This window comes from Balaenoptera physalus (assembly GCF_965194825.1).
Source record: "Balaenoptera physalus genome assembly, chromosome: 7".
Lineage (NCBI taxonomy): Eukaryota > Metazoa > Chordata > Mammalia > Artiodactyla > Balaenopteridae > Balaenoptera > Balaenoptera physalus.
In genome coordinates, this window is record NC_138886.1 from 2993678 (window position 1) to 3010816 (window position 17139).

General features: G+C 56.1%; 1 long non-coding RNA gene across 1 annotated transcript in view; it reads left to right on the forward strand.

Annotated features, from left to right (window-relative positions):
* Positions 1–17139, forward strand: part of LOC309663870 — a 64317-nt gene that overhangs the window by 14331 nt on the left and 32847 nt on the right. Inside the window, exon 2 of the long non-coding RNA XR_014265507.1 lies at positions 3360–14584. This is a non-coding gene — a long non-coding RNA (uncharacterized lncRNA). The remainder of the gene's footprint in view (positions 1–3359; positions 14585–17139) is intronic.

The following is a 17139-nucleotide window of genomic DNA, read 5'->3' on the forward strand; positions in this document are numbered from 1 at the left end:
CGGGGGCAGTGGAGGAGGTCTCAGATACAAACAGCTGCTGCCGAGCTGTGGCTGTAGGAGAAGGGACTGGGCCTTGAGGCTGGGCCCGGGGCTGCTCTGTCCCCCTCCGTCCGTACTGGGCTTTCCGGGGCTTCACCTAGGGGCACGTCTGCCTGCTGCCCAGACCCAGGCCCCCTCCCCGGCGCCGCGAGCCTTGGGCCTGCTGACGCTCTCTCCTCAGATGCTGCCCAAGCCTGCCACGGTGTTCCCTCCCCCGCCCCTGCCCACCTGCTCCCCTTTAACCTGCCTCCTCTCTGTCCCCCCATGGCCTCACTGTGACCAGCTGTGCTCTCTCCCCCGCGGACCCCACCAGCCCATGGAGATGTCCAGAGAGGCCCTGGGGGCCCAGAAGGTCCAGGTGAAAGGATCTCTGAGAACTCTCATCCAGGCCACCCCTCATTCGGGGAAACTGAGGACCGAGCGGGAAGGGAGCTTGCCCAGACGGCTCCTGGAGCGAATGGCTACGTCCAGGCCCCTCCACCTCTCACTGTCCTTGACTTTGGTTTTCCTGAAGGAACGTCAGTTGTAACGCACAAGGTGATCGCGGCTGAACCGGAGACAATGATGGAGAATTATTTCCTTATCAACGGAGCGGAGATTCCACTGCTCGTCATTCCCAGCTGGGCAGTCCAGCCCCCCTTCCCCGCTGGCCCCTCTCCCGGGCCGGGCGAGTCATGCGCGGTGCGAAGGGTGACCAGTTGTCTGGAGAATGAGCCCTGTGCTACCCCACTATTGGGCCAGGCCACTCCCTCTAGGACCCCTAAAGCAGCCCCTAGGGGCCTCCCCTTACAGCTGGTGAGGACCCTGGGATGGTCTGGGGGTGGTGGAAGGACCCAAGAATGTGCCATGGGAGACATTTGTTAATACCTTATTCTTAGTTCCCCGGGGACTGAGGCCACCCCCCGCCCCAGGCCCTGCCCTCAGAGTGACCTCCACACTGGCCTGCAGTGCCCCAGGGACCCACACCTCATCTGCAGGACAAGCCCCCTGTAGATTCTCTGGTTCAACTAGAGGGAAAAATCCCCCCTGAACCTCTGCCAAGGGTGTGGGGAGCGCATCTGGAGCGGCTCCAGAGCCGGAACCCGGAGGACGGGGATCCTCCCAGCCTTGATGACTGGCTTCAGATGACTTCCTGGAAGTGGCCGAGTGTGGCTCGCAGCCCCGTGGCCTCGTCGGGGAGCAATGTTCCGTGTGGGGGAGAAGCGCTGCCTGGCCAGCCTGCCTGGGCCCCAGCAGGCAGGAGGGGCTGCCGCTTTGCTTGGGAGGGCAAAGCCCTTGTCCAGCATCTATGGAGCCCGCAGGTGCTCTGGACCCCTTTCCAGGACCCTGGCACCTTCCTGTGGCCTCCAGGGTGGTGATGGTCTGCTCAGGACACAGCGGAGTCACCAGATCTTCCTGTTTTACAGGACTGCTCAGCCAGTCAGGTCCACCCTACAATTTGCTGTTAGACTGCTTAGCTAAGCAGAATCAGCCTCACACGTTTTGCAAGGATGATACAAACCACTTCAAGAAATAAACCGTTAGCCAGAGCCCCTCATGCCCACCATGATAAGAACAGCACTGGCTGCCAGGGAGCGGCTTCCGCCACGTGCCAGGTTCCGTGCCAGGCCTCACCTGCTGTGTGACCTTGGGCAGTGACCCAACCTCTCTGTGCCTCGGTTTCCTTGTCTGCATCACGAGGATGATGAGGGTGTCTAGGTCACGGGGAAGCGTCTAGAGCAGCTCCCACGGCTAGTGCCTCAGTGCTGGGGCAACACCTCCGTTGTTTGCAGTGTTCTTGCCTTTACAAGCAATGGGGCTGTAAACACTCTCTTGTGTGTATCTTGGCCTACTTCCTTAAAAGTAAGTAAAGTCGTGCAGCGGAATTCCTAACTGAGAGGCTGAATGTGCGTGTTGAGTGTCGATTGGGGCGAGCAGAGTGCCCCGCCGACAAGAACACGAATTGGTGTCGCACCGGGGCCTCGGGCCGCCTCTTCTCCCGAACCCTCGCCAATGCCAGGTATTGAAAACTTCCACATTTCTGCCAATATAATAGCTCAGAAATAACTTGAGTTGGGTTTCGCATCTTTTCATATAATTGGAGGCTTTGTGATTTGTATAAGCTCTTGGTTTATTGAGGAATTGAGCCTTGGTCTATCCTGTAGCAGGTTTTTGTTTTTGTTTTTTGCCTAGATTATCTTTGAATTTGGATATGTATGTGAGATACTTACATAGATATGTGTATGTGTACATACACATGCGTATGTAATAGCATCTGTAGCATCTGTATGTTATACGGACATACATATGCACATATATGTGTACATGTGTATGCTTTGCAGAACCTTCCAATTTTATGTATTCAAATCAGTCAATATTCTCTGATATAACTTCTTTTGGGTACTGTCTAGAATGTTTTTTCCCACTCCAAGACTGTATTATAGATCCATGTGTGATTTTGCCCCTACTTTTTATGGTCTTATTTTTCATGTTTAAAACTCCGTCCTTCTGGAATTTGTTTTGGTGCAAGGAGAGAGTAGGACTTGAGTTCTTCCTTAAGCTTTTTTCCTCCAAATGACTAGTCATTTGCGGGCCCATAATTTACAGGACATTCCATCTTTTCCCTCCAATTTATCATCTTCTAAGAGCCCACATGTCTTTCTGGGGTTATTTCTGGATTTGCTCCGTTCCATCGATGGGCTGACATCTCCAGCACCAAGCTGTTTTAAATGTGGTGGCTTTAATGTCGGAGAGGGCTGCTTTGGTGACTTCAGTACTGAAGCAGAAATTTCTGGTCTGTCCTCATGAATTCATTATTTTATTTGAACTGAAAAATTATTTCTTAAATTCCCTGCAACACCACCGTGGAGAATACTACTGGTATTTTACTGAGGATTCAGTTCCATGAATAGATAATTTCAGGAAGAAATGACAGTCTTATATTTAATATGCCTCCTATCCACGAAGAGTTTCCTCTTCCATTTTTGTCTTATTTTATAGAACTTAGGTTCAATGTTTTCCTCTTATAGATCCTGTGCATTTTTGTCATTTTGGAATGTTTTAGTGTTTTGTAAATAGGTTCTGTTCTGCCTTTACGTGTTCTTGCTGGCTTTGTTTCTTTATAGGAAAGCGGCTGATATTGTCCACTGATTTTGTGACCAGGCCCTGGGCAAGGTGGATGCCAAGCCCGTGTATCTCTTGGGTACCGTCTCTGCAGAGGACGGGGCTTGGGTGGGGCGTGTAGGCTCCAGATGAAGGGAGGGTGTTGTTTGAAGTTGGGAGAACAGCTTATCTTTTGCATCCTAGACCAGCTCTCTGCCTCCTCTCATTAAAAAATGTAGAAACTCGGGAGAGGGAAAGGAAAGGATTACCCCGCACTGGACCATCTGTGGGAGGCGCTTGTAATTAGCACAGCCTTTAATAACTGAGGTTCCTTCGCCAGCTCACTGGAGGCAGCCTGAAAACACCAGCGGTGAGTCACGCATGGGTGCCATTGATGGAGGGCGGGCCGGGAGAGCCAACGTTCCTCCCACCCAGAGCTCCCGCCGGGGTAGGTTTCCCCTTCAAATAACAAACTAATTTTCTTTTCTTTTTAAGAAAGGCCTCGATGTGGTTACACAGCAATGGGAACAAGAGCGTACCTGGCGACACAGATGAATCTCACTTAAGGCGTCATTAGAGGCAGTGGGGGCCCCTCTGGGCACAGGTGAAGGGACAGAGGTGGGAGGGGCTCACGGGCTCTCAGGGAGAAGGTGGGCTCCACGGCTGTCGACACCTGGGCACATACTCCGTGATCATTCATTGAGCCACGCTTTGTTGATTTCTGCACTTTTCCATCATGCGCATCCCATTAAAAAAAGTTTCAAAAAAGTTCCAGGGTGCATTTTAGTAAAATTCATTGTTCTGAGCGGTAAAGTCTAAACCGGGGAACATCTGGATTTCCAGGTCACAGGAAATTACAGGCCTCGTTTGGAATACCAACGACACGGCCGCCACATGCATCAAAGACGGAATGGGGAGTGAAAACATTTCTCCCAAGGTGGGCCCAACAGCAGGGCTGATTCTCTTCCTCGAAAAGAACCCATAGATTATTTTTAGCATCTGAAACTCATCTTTCCCTCCTAAATTTGAACTTCATGTCGCAAGGACGCGAGCGTGTGTGCCTTCTCCAGAGAACGAAGACTCAGCTGAAGTCACAGAGCAGCGTTTGTGGCCTCAGCCAGCGAGAAGCCAAACTCCCTTGTGCTTCAACGGGCTGAATTTTCATTCTGAAGAACCAGTGCCGTGGTGGTTTGGCCCGATTACAGACTCCAGACCCGCGGCTGGCACAGTCCACTGCCCCTTATGTCTTCAGGAGGTTTTCAGGTGGGAAGCATCCGCGGTTTGACACATGGGGACCCTCCTCTGGGCAGTGACTCCGAGGCCGGGCAGTTCACATCTTCTTGGGCTGCAGGGAGACCGATGGAACCCCATCTATCATATTCCCCAAGGACCAGGAAGAGGTTTGGTTGACTGGGAAAAGTGCAACGTGAGCTCCTTCTGGTGGGTTCTGCATTCTTTCCTAGTGAAGTATTGTGCATGGAAAACCAGAATATATGGTCAGCATTCTTCCTATAAACAGAGCAATTGTACATTGTGGAGGAATTACTTAGCGATGACTGGGGGGAGGTTGCCATGGTTACCCTTCCCCCACCACGTGGTCCCAGCTGCTGCCTACGTGGAACTGGGCAGTTCAGTACCCGACTGGCATGTGGCTGCAGAGGCACCGCTGTCTTGTTTCTCCGTTTCCGACAGGACCTCGCGAGAGCGGGGCTGTCGTTATGTGCCAGCACGTTTTTAAGTTTCCTCGGCGTCTGTCACAGAAAGTCCCTGTGGGAGCCCAGGAGGTGAAATGGACTGAGGTGGGATGTTCTCGCCGTTGTCTGGGGGAGCAGTACCCCCAACCCCGCGGGCAGCCTCTGAGGCCCAGTGGACCCCTTGGGGCTCCAGAAAACACTGTTTGAAAACTACCAGACTCTGCAGCATCTGCTTCTCACCCTCTAAATGCCCAGAGGATCTGCTTCTCACCCTCTCAATGCCACACTTTAGAAAGTTCATCTCCAGTCTGTATAGATCCAGGCAGGCCTGAGTTTCTTTCCAGCATGAGGCTGCCTGGTGTGTACATGGATTTCTTTTCTCACTGGTTTTCAGTAGAATCTCAGATGTTTTCCTAGAGGGATCTAAGCCTGGCTCCCGCCCGTGTTGCAAATCCCGGTCAACAATTCCACGTGCACACGGAGCGGCAGTGCTTTTTTCCACGGCTAGTTTACGTGCAGCAAATTCTTCCAACACCCCCTTGAAAGGCAGTCAATGGACAGTTAATCCCTATGACTTTCTTGTACAGCTAATTAAAAGCACACTCGCCTTGGGACAAGGCTCCCGGTGCTGTCCTGCCCCCATTTGCTGGAGGGAGGTCTGGGGGACCGTCAGGGACAGCTGCCTACCAAGCGCCCACGCCCGCCCCCCCGCCCCACCCATGCAGGGTGCAGCTTCAGGACCCCTCCCTCTACACCTGGTCGTGGCAACTCTGGGGCCGGGGTCTGAACTTCCGAGTGGAAGATGGATTCTATGGAAGCCTTGGAAATACAGAATTATGCACAGATGGTTTGGGGGGGGGGTGCTTCGGGGACCAAGGCCTAAAAGAGCGAGGAGCATGGGCCTGGGCAGAGGGGGAGATGGGCTGTGGAGCCGTGGCGCCAGGGCCGCAGCGCACCCCACAGGGAGCGCTGGAGCGGGTGGCGGCCTCCAGGGAAGGGGCCGAGACTCCGCATCCTGCCTGACAAGTCACTGGATGTGGGTGGCCCAGGGAGGGATGACCTCGCACAGTGGGCTCCTCTTGTCCAGAGCAGTTGCCAGAGAGAGGCAGCTGCAGCGTGGGCCGCGAGCGCCAGGCTCCTGCTGCACAAGCCTTGGTCCAGCGGCCCCTCCGGTCACCCCAGGGGTGCACACCCCACCCGGGAAGTCAGCTCCTCCTGGGATGTGGTTGAGCCCTTTCCCCGGGGACACTTAACAGAACAGGTTGGGGGCGCACACAGCATGCCTCCCCCCTTGCCCCATTGCTGCTGGTCTCAAGGGGAAACGGACGGCCAGTCACCCTGCTGGTGGAGTTACTGCCCTCTCGAGCTGCTGGTCTCCTGGCATGAGGAGGCTGAAGTTACCAGGGGATGGTGGTGGGGGACAACTGGGGGAGCTCTTACTGTCTCTGGTGAAAGCGATTCTCTCTGGAACCTGGAGTTGTGTGGATAGAAGGACAAGCTCCCCTACTTAATCGCTGGGAGCGCTGGTGGGAGGGACCACCCCACCTTCCCTTCCCTTGGCTCTTAGACCCGTCTGTGTGTTGACCCTCTTGGCAACAGGTCATTGATTTCGGGTGGATGCCACGTCCAGGAGGGGGCCCCGTCCTCACGCTCACAGGGTGTCGTCTCCAAACTGACCCCTCAGCTGCATCTTCAGAGGCCTGTCCGTGGCTCCATCAGGCCACAGCTCCCGGGATGTGGAATGCGCGAGCGGGGCAGGCCGGCCCGCCAGAGCTGACGGTGTGCATCTCTCCCAGCTCTGCGTCGGAGACATCACGGTGGGAGCTCGGAATCCGACAAGGTGGGAATATTCACGCCGTGGAAATCGGCAAGTGGTTCAAAGTGGGGCTGTCTTCTCCCCAACCCCTTGAGCTGGTTGTTAACCACTTTCCGGCACAGAACTGGAGCGCCCACAGCTGTGCTTCCCGGTTAGGCGGCACGCGTGCCTGGGTCTGCGTATCGCACGCGTGTATGTTACCGTCTTTCGCCCTCACTACAACGCCATCATACAGGCATTGTCTCCACTTCACTGATGGGGAAAATTGGTGCAGAGAGTTCAGGGAACTTCCCAGAGTCACACGTTGAACCCAGGTGTGTCTGACTCCAGACCCCACCTTCTGAAACCCTCACTGTCCCCTGGATGTGTCTGGTTATGTTTTCCTTCTGGCTGAAATTCATTCCATTGCTGGCACCCAAACCATTTCTGACCACGGAGATCAACAGCATCCTTCTTCCCTAAGTCCCTCCTTGTTTGGACAATGACCTTGGCCTGTCAGAGGGTGAGCGATTGGGCAAAGCAGAGCGTCAGAACTTCTCGGGTTCTTGCTGACTTTCCCGGGCAGCCAGAATCTGTGGAATCCCCGTCTCAGGCCAGCCTGGTAGGAGGGAGCCCTGGAGCTTCCTGAGCGTTTCTGTCTGGGTTTCTGCCTGCCCAGCGGGAGCCACGGTGTCAGCCTGGAGCCGGGGTCGGCATGGCGTGCAGGGGACGGGACACTGGTCCCCGGAGGAGCTGAGGGCCCCAGCCGTACCATTTGCCTCCAGAGTTGTGCGGGTGGTTAATGGGAGAAAGCCAGACTTCCCAGCCCCACGTTGGGCTGAAATCAAGTGAAATTCATAGTACGCACACTTAGCAAGACAGAGACACTGAAACATTCTTAAAATATTTCATAAAAAGCATTAAGGTAGTCATTTGGGAGAAAATAAATGTTTTATTAGGCTTCTTTTCCCTTATTTTAGTGTACACGATTTTTTTGTTTGTTTAGCACTGCATCCTGGGGGGCGGAGGTAGGTGGGCACTGCCCTTGGCAGCGTGTGGGCCTCTGAAGGCCTTCCCTGGCCGTGGGTGCTCTGCCATCAGAGCTGGGGGGCTTGCTCTGACGCTCCGCAGGGGCCTCGAGGGGGCCTCCCTGAGCTGGCCTTGAGACAAGAGATTTTCGGGCCTCCGGCTGCATCTACCCCTCTGCCTCTTGCTGCCTGTGGGACATTTGGAATATTCATTCAAAGTGCTTGGGCCAAGTTCATGCCCTTTTCCCACCATCAGAAAAGGAGGTTTTCTGTCTAATGGCAACAGCTTTCACTGTAAGCCACTGACCCTCATCTCTGGTTTGTTATGGGACCCTGCACTGGGGCAAGATGGGGGCCCGGTGGCCTGAGACGGTGACCTCACTGCTTCTCAGCTTCTGAGCCCCGTCCCCTCCCCGCGTCTGGTCAGCCCTCAGGAATGCGTCCTCGGCATCACGCGTTCAGCAAGTCTTGCCGAGCTGCTCAAGGTCAGCCTGGCACAGGCATGGGGCCCACCGGGAGGGCTCAGCTACGGCCCCTGCTCAGCCTTGGGGAACCAGGGCGGACATGTGAGCAGACCTGAAGGAAACACAGGCTGTAGCTGCTGCCTGTGGGAGACCCTCACCCCCAGGCCCCTGGGGAGCCATCTGTGTCCCTCCCCCAGACCTGGGACCCACAGCCCACTTGCTGCAGTTCCCATGTAATTGAAGGGGGACAAGGGGACACTCCCCATGACCACCACTCACAGCTCCGTGAGTGGCAGTGCCAGCCACCGGCCTGGATCTCACCAGCCCTCAGACCCCCAGGCCCAGCCCTCTCTGCGCTCCTCCAGCCCTCCTCCCAGGACCGGGTGCATCTTTGGGCTGTGCCCAGACAGCATGAGTGGTGAGAGGGAAAGGGCAGGGATGGGGCAATCCCCTGGTGATGGGCTAGGATCCCCACCAGGGAGCATCCTCGATCTCCGCGGTGGTCACGCTACCCAGTTGGGTCTTGCTCACTCAGGTGCTGCCAACCTTGCTGCTTCTTCCTCGCCCAGAGCCCCGCCTTCCCTGTCCTCTCCTCCCCGATGCTCTGGACGACTGTAGTTTGGTGTCCCCTCTGCTGCCAGCTCTGAGAGCTCAGGCAGGTCCCTGCTCCTCTTTGGGCTTCCCTTTCGTCTCTACGTAAAGAGATGTCTTTCATTGACAGCCCTGATCAATTACAAGTGGTGGCCTACGGCGGTGTTGAGAGGGATTCTGAGGCAGACTCGAATCTGTAGGAAGGAGAGCGGTGGTTGATTAGCAACGTCTGTCTTGGGACTGAGAAGGAAGAGGGGCCAGGTCAGATCGGTGCTTGTCCTTTGCTGTCCTGGAGTAGACACCTCCACCCCTTTTAAACCCTCTGTGAGGGAGACATGATGACTACCCTCGTTTTGGAGCTGAGGGAGCCGAGGCCTGGAGAAGCTACACAGCCGGGGGCAGAACCCGCTGTCAGGCTGGGCGTGAAGTGGGCTTGAGGCTCCGTCGTCCCAGAAAATGGAAGGGTTGGGTCACCAAGGTCTCGTGTCTTGGCTCCCCGTCCCCCAACCCAAGCAGAAACCCCAGAGGTGCCGGGAGCCGCGCTGCAGGAGCCCCCGAGGTGAGAGGGCGGCTGGCTCGAGCCGGGGAGTGAGACTTCTGCGGGGATGGGGCGGGGAGGGCCGGAGCTCCCGGCGGCCTGGCCCCGTTGCATCAGCCTTCCTGGCCCCGCCTGCCACTGCCAAGCGGTGATCACCATGTAGGGAGTGAAGCTGTGCAGCCCCAGCTGTCCAGAGGCACAGACAGTCCGGTCTGATGGTCCCTCTCCCCTCCGGCCCCTGCTCTGTAGGTGCAGAGGGGACATGTCCATTCACCCTTGTTTAGATCCGGAATGCTCTTTTTCACACATGTGGCCTGTACTGCATAAGAGGTTTGTCTTATTCATTCCTCAACACCCAAAGCCTTGGCACAGGCTGGGGACAGAGAAAAGCCATTTCTGTGACTGATTTATGGTCCCTTGTAATGAGGAATTAGAGTCACAGTGACCCCAGCTGGTGTCAGAGCTGATGGAGGCCTCAGCTTGAGCCCTAGCTGTTAGGACCATTCATCTCGGGAGCGAGCCTCTTCGCGGAGATGGGACAGGAGGTCGGTACACCCTTCTCTGACCCGTTCCGCTGCCAGCCAGGGGTTGGTCTGGGGCCCCCTGCCCCCTCCCTCCATCCAAGCCTCTTTCAAACCCCCTCCCTGACGGCTCAGCCCCGGCGGAGAAGAGCTATAAATCAGCCTTCTCTCTGGGATGATTAAAAAAAATCTCTCTATTAACAGCTGACTCACAGTCTAAAAATGTGCTCATGGCATAGCTGTGGCCACTGCCCCTGGTTTGGTGGGAGCAGCCCGAGCTCGCTCAGCCAGCCATGCTGCAGAGGACGGCCCTTTCCAAGCAGGCCCTGCCGCCAGCCCCTCCCTGTTCAACCGCCACCCTCTGCTGTTCCTTCCCCGCCTTCAGCCCTGGGGTTTGGCCCGAGACCCTGGTAGAGGGGGATGGGGGGAGGAAGCCATCTGGAGGGGAATCAGTGTTCAGATGAGAAAGGAAATTGCCCTGAGATGATTGAAATGACAAACAGAAGGGAAGTCAGGATGGCCAAGTCGAATAGAAGGGGACGAGGGGAGGCGCTGGGGTCCGTGCCCAGCAGGGCTCTGCGTCCCCTGCCTGGCCAAGCAGCGCTCTGCCCTGCTGACCTGGGGGGCTGGCGGACAGGGCCCCGGGTGGGCATCCCTGGGAGCAGTGGGCTGGGCAGGCACGGCCAGGACCCCTGGAGACGGAGAGGGTCTCTCAAGAGCTGAGGGGGCAGGTTAAGGAGAATGCGACCAGGGAGTTCTCCCGGGGAACCTGCTTTCGGTGACGTAAGACAATCCACGTGGCCGCAGAGGGACCCCCAGCTGCACGCTGGGCCCTGGTGCTGTTTGTCCCTTTAGCAGATGAGAAAACGGAGGGTTTGCTCCCACTGGCGCCTGCATCCCTGCAGCCAACCTTCCTGGACCACGCTTTCCTCAAGGGCAGGGCCGTGCGCGGCCTTTCACCGGGGCCCTGCCTCAGGCCCTTGGTAAACATCCCGCAGGATAAACTCTGAGCTTAAGCGGCTCCACAGTTTAGGTTCTGGTTTTGCCAGACCTTTGCCTCACCAAACACACCTCCCTCGGCCGAGCCAGCCTGCGGTGTTTTCTTTTCAAGCAACTGGAAGTGGCTGGTTAGGGGCTGGGAGGGACGGAACGCCGCCACCAAGCCGGACGGGTCCAGTGGGCGGGGACAGTGGCCACACTGACTGCACTCAGTGACCAGGCCTTCGGGGGCTTCCTGAGCCCCCACAGCTTCCTGGGGCCTCAGAGGCGCCTGGAGACTGGACGGCCCTGGGTTAGGGGCACGGCTTCCCACGCTGCTCCTCTTGGTTCCTAGGCGGCTCTGCCGCCGCTCGGAAGCACAGGCAGCTGCCATCGATCTGGGGCAGAAGGGGCAGAGGGCACTGCCCCGAGGACACCCCCAGTGGCCTGTGAACGTTGCCACAGCCATGGCTCTTGTCACTGGACCTGCACACATTAGACGCTTCTAGAATGCCCACTGCGTGCCAGCCACAGTGCCGGCCCGGCCGACCCAGCCAGTATGGGCCCGGCCTCTGTGGAGGCGGGGGCTGTGGTCTCCTTCTGCACTTTCCGCCCCGCTCTCTTGGACTCCCGGCTTCCCCGGGGGCCGGGGCAGAGGACAGAGGCAGCCAACCCCCTACCCCCGCTGTGAACTGTGTCTTGTTCTCAGACCTTCAGTGAGTCCCCCTGGGAGCCGGCTGTGATGACGCAGGTGGCCACTTCCAGCCCCCAGGACTTGACAGACACACAGAGGGCTCACATCTGTGCGAGCTTCTCCACTCAGACTCTGGGACCCTTCGACTCCCCAGCAGTCCCTAGAATCCCAGCTCCCCCAGGTGCACTGCCAGAGCCTTCAGGGAACTTCCCAGGCAATTCTGGAAGGTTCTAGGTCCTTCCATCTTCACAGAAAAACGTGCACGGGGCAAATGCGCCTGGTGACGACGGTGGCGTTTTGCTGTTTCCGACACCTCTGATGAGATCCCAGGCTGAGGACATCTCTAGCTCCTTGCATTTTCTTGCTGAAAGTCATTCCAAGCAGAGGAGACGGAGGAAGGTCGGGGAGGGGGCGTTTAATTTTCCCATGAATATACGGAGCGCTCTGGCCACGGGAGGACACCCACCCACTCGGGGGGCTCAGACAGTGCTGGGTCTTGAGGGAGCCGTAGAGCGAGCTGGGTCCTGCAGGCCTGGGGGAGAGAACCAGGTGTGGGGAGGTGGGGTGGGCACTCCAGGCGACCCAGGTGAGCTGATGCGGGAACGCAGGGGAGTAGGGGGCTCAGGTGAGCACATATAGAGAGATGGGCAAGGGTGGGAGATGGCAGTTTAGGGTTCAAGGATGAGAGCTGAAGCATGAGGACTAGAGGGGGGGCCCAGGCCCAGTCCAGCGGAAGCTGGGGGCTTAGCCGGGTTCCCTCCTCCTTGGTCTGAGAGCAATTGGGGTTTGCGCCTGCCTTGCCTGTTACCTGGCCCCTGGGATTTGGTTCTCATCTGGGACAGGGACTGACTCCTGCTGTGCCTCTGGGAGGACCGGGTGACAACACTTCAGCTCTTACAGTGTCCTGTAGATCCCAGGGGTCCGCCCTGGGGAGCTGTCTGCGAGTCTGCGAGTCTGCAATTGAGGAGTGCCACCCAGGCCGAGCCCTGGACTGAGCACGAATCAGCAACCGGCAGCAAACGCTGGAGGCGGGCTCAGGTGGTCACCTGGTAAGTTACAGGTGAGCCCCTTGTCCGTTCGCAGCAGGACAGACATCACCAATCCATCCCAGCTCATTCCTGCCCGGTCGGAGGCTGACCTCGCCCTGCTGTCCTGTCAGCCCCAGGGAGATGCCTCAGCGGCACACAAGGTGACATCCAGTGGCCGTCCTGGCCAGGGGTCCCCCACGGTCCCAGGGAGGAGCTGAGCTGAGAGCAAGCACACAGGATGTGTGACCTCTGTCTTCTGAGGACAAACGGTGGAATGTGTGCTTGGGGCAGAGGTCAGAGGAGGTCTGCGACTGGGGCATCTGGAGAGCAGACGCGAAGGCTGAGCTCATTCTCATGCTGGGCCAGCAGCTCCCACGAGGCTACACGAGCTGGCCAGGGCTGGGGGTGGGGATCAGGGTGGGGCTTCAATTACCCAGAGAAGCCCAGAGGGCAAGTGGTCCCCAGGTGATGAGCCCTCGTGGGGGGAATGTCCAGTGGCTGCAGGGCTCTCGGATGCTCTGGGTACAAGAAAACTGGGGCTTTGGGAGGGCGCCTGAGGTGTGTCGGGTAGAGAGGAAGACTCGGGCCTGGTGTCCATCCCACTCACCATGACTGTGCTGTGTGACTTGGGGCAGGTCACTTGCCCTCTCTGGGCCATTGTTTCCCTATGATGAATCTGCCATGTCCCCTGGTGGTCATCATCACGTGGATGCTGCTTTCTAGGGCAACAGTTGTTACAGCTGCACAGTTGAAGGGACAGCTGGGGGAGTGTGGGACCCTGGTGTGGAAACGCCTTGGAACCTATTAAAGAGGCTGAAGATCATGGGAATTTTCTCTCTCGACCACAGAACTTGTCAGGGTGGGGAGGACACTTTGAAGCCTTTGATACATTACTTACCACGTTTTGGAAGAGGCACTGAGGGCCAGCTGGGACGGCAGATGAAACAGACCCCTTTGTTTTCAGATGGCAAAGTGAGGCCCAGAGCAGGCGGGGCCTTCTCCGGGGTCCCCGGACGCAGCCTAGTCCGGCGGCTCTGATTCTAAAGAAATAGAGAGTGGAGGTCTCCCCGGCCCAGCTGCCGTCTTGTTGGGTGTTTCCGGGACATGCTCCTTCCTCAAAGAGCTTCCGGTCTCACAAGGCAAAGCCTGAGGTCTGTGTGAGCAGAACGGGGTCAATGGGAGCGTTTCTTGAGCACCTGCTGTGTGCCAGGCCGCGTCGGGAGAGTCCACGCTCTCTGGGGGGGGCCTGTCCGTCCACCTGAAGACATCACACTGCGGGTGCCAGGGGCTGGGTCCAGGGCGTGGGCAGGGAACCAGCAAACGCGGCCAGCGGCAGTGGTCACTGCGTCCTCCCAGCATGTTGGGCAGTTTTGAGCGCCCCACTTTACAGATGGGGAAACAGAGACCCGCGGGGTCAGCCGCCACCTCCGGGGCTGCATGAAGAGTCGGGGCAGAGCAGCTTTGCGTCCAGCTTTGCCTGAGGCTACAGCCCCCGCGCTTCACCGCTGGGCTCCGTGCCCACAGCAGAGGCGGATTCCTGCCAAACTTTCCTGGATGCCTTGGGGCGGGAACTGGGGAGCCGTCTCTCACCGATGGTGGCTGGACGGTGCATCAGAGAGAAAGCGCCAGCACGGTCGGGGGTGGGGCCCCTTGGACCACGTCAGCCCTGCGCCTGCAGAGCCTCTGGCCCAGATGGCCGGGCTGTTCCTATACATTATGTGTCTGCCTGAGATGTGAAGTCTGCAAGGAAACAGATTGACGCCAGAACACTGGGGGCTCAGGAATCCCCCGGGGGGGAAATGTTCTAATCGGCAGGAAGTGAGCTGGAGCTGGGCTGTGCTCCTCACGCACCGTGATTCAGAGTCCGCGGCCCAGCCAATCAGCTTCCTGGAGCAGCCACTTGGCCTGCAGATGTAAGCGGAGGACGGAACAGGGCCCACGTGCGGGAACGAGCAGTCTGTCAGAGGGCAGGGTCTCCTTATCTTTCGAGTCTCCAGGCAGTCACAGGGCGAGTCTCCACCTGCCATATGCAATCGGGTCCCCTCACGTTTCTGTCTGTGCTACTCTCCTGGGTCAGGGTGATGATTTCAAGGTCTGTGGCTGATTAGAAGAACATGCTGGAAAAGATGAAAGGTTAGAAAGTTTTGCAACGCCCCCGGTAGTGTGGTTCCTAGGCTCCCCTCCGCCCGGCTTCCCAGCCAAGGCCCTCTCGCGAAGAGCTGGCCCCTGGGTGTTGGAGAGTTAATAAAGCCCTGGTTGGGAGGCAGCCTGGCCCAGTGGGTAAGGACCCAGCGATGGCATCAGACCCCCTGGGTGCAAATCCTCAATCACCACTCAGAGCTTTGCGACCCTGGGCAGCCACGGGGCCTTTGAACTTTGACTCCCTGGTCAAGAGGTGGGGTAATGCTGCCTGCAGGGGAAGTCCCTGTTCACGGGATGTGTCCCTCCTCTGCCCGGACCCCGACGCGGCCTCAGTAGGACCCAGGCACTGGGCTGCAGCTTTGGGTCAAGTACTACAGGGACCCTCACGGTGGAGGCAGGTCACTGAGGTCCAGGGATGGAGCCCACCCGGAACCGCGGAAGGACCCTTGGAGATCCTAGGGTGGGACCTTCTGCAGGGAGGGGCAGGGCTGTGGGGTGCAGGAGCAGCAAAGGTAGACGAGGTTGTGACCTCGACAACATAGCACAGGATATTCAACTTCTGTGTGTAGCAGACTCTGTTCTAACGCATTTTGTGTATTAGCTCGTGGACTCCTCGGGACAACATACCAGGCAGTTGTATTATTATCTGCATTTTCCCGTTGGAGAAACTGGAACACAGAGGCGCTGAAGCCACTCAGCCCAGTCTCATGGCTGGTAAATGGAGGAGCTGGGATTCAAACCCTGGCCGCTGGTCCTGTGGGTTCACCCAATGCCCTGTGCCCGCTGGGTCCCTGGCAGTGGAGGCCAAGGGGAGAGCTGGTTTATGTGGAATTTCAGATCCTCTTCACTTGGTTTTGTTTGCTGAGAGGTATGTGTTGAAGTTATTATTATTTTTGCATATGGATAACCAATGGTTACAGCATCGATTGTTCAAAAGATTATTCTTTCTCCATTGCATTGTCTTTACATCATTGTCAAAAATCAGTTGAACAGCGCCAAAGAACAATGAATTACTTAAGCATAAACTTAATAACATATGTGTAGGATCTATAGATGGAAAAGTACAAAACATTGGTGAAAAAAATCAAACTCTAACTATGTGGCGAGAAAAGACAGACCAGAGATGGGGATAAATATTTGCAAATCTTGTATCAGTAAAGGACATGTATTTAGAACATATTAAGAACACTTCAAACTCAATGATAAGAAAACAACCCAATTAAAAACGAGTAAAAATCTGAACAAACCCTTCACCAAAAAAGGTACATGGCAAATAAGCACATGAAACTATGTGGATCAACCGGAGCGCTCATTCGGGGCTGGTGGGAACGTAAAATGGTGCAGCCACTTTGGAAGCCAGTTTAGCAGTTTCTTCTGAAGTTAAATGTAGACCTACCATGGGATCCAGAATCGCACTCCTATGTATTGTTACCTATGTGAGTTGAAAACTCACACTCACAGAAAAGCTTACATGTGAACTTTTTTTTTTTTTTTAAATTAACTTATTTAATTTATTTATTTTTGGCTGCACTGGGTCTTCATTGCTGTGCGCGGGCTTTCTCTAGTTGCGGCGAGCGGGAGCTACTCTTCCTTGCGGTGCGCGGGCTTCTCATTGCAGTGGCTTCTCTTGTTGTGGAGCACAGGCTCTAGGCGTGCGGGCTTCAGTAGTTGTGGCTCGTGGGCTCTAGAGCGCAGGCTCAGTAGTTGTGACACACAGGCTTACTTGCTCCGTGGCATGTGGGATCTTCCCGGACCAGGGCTCGAACCCATGTCCCCTGCTTTGGCAGGTGGATTCTTAACCACTGTGCCACCAGGGAAGCCCCATGTGAACTTTTAAGCAGCATGATTCATAATCACCCTAAACTGGAAGCAACCATGATGTCCTTCAACAGGTGGACAAATAAATGGTGGTGCTTCTGGACAGTGGCAGAGAATCGAGCAAGAAAAAGGAAAGCGCTGTTAATTCACGCAGCATCATGGATGAGGCTTAAATGCATTCTGCTAAGTGAAAGAAGCCAGACCAGAAAGGCTACATATGGTAGGATTCCATTGATATGACGTTTTGGAAAAGGCAGACTGTAAAGATAGGAAAAAGATCAGTGGTTGCCAGGGGTTGGGTGTGGGAGAAGTGGTGGAGGGGCACAGAGGAATTTTTAAGTGGTGGAATCACTCTGCATGACACTGCCTGGTGAATACATGACACTATGCGTTTGTCAGAACTCATACAGCTTGTTGGCACATGGAGTGAACTTCGATATATAAAATCTAAAAAATCAACCAAAATGTGAGGGGATCCCAGGATGGAAGACAGATTGTGACAAAAGACTAACTGTATTACATACGTGTAATATAACATCTCTGAAGGGAATGGGGGGAAAGAAGCTGACCTAAGTGACTATGGAAAAGGGTATTTTGGTTAGAAACTGCAAGAGTAAAGATGAAAGGAATTGTGCATAAATGCTGTGCTGGTTGGTAATATTCTTTCTTGTGGGGGTCTGGGTTAACAGTTCTGAAGGTACTGTGCAGGCACACTGGGAGGGAACAAA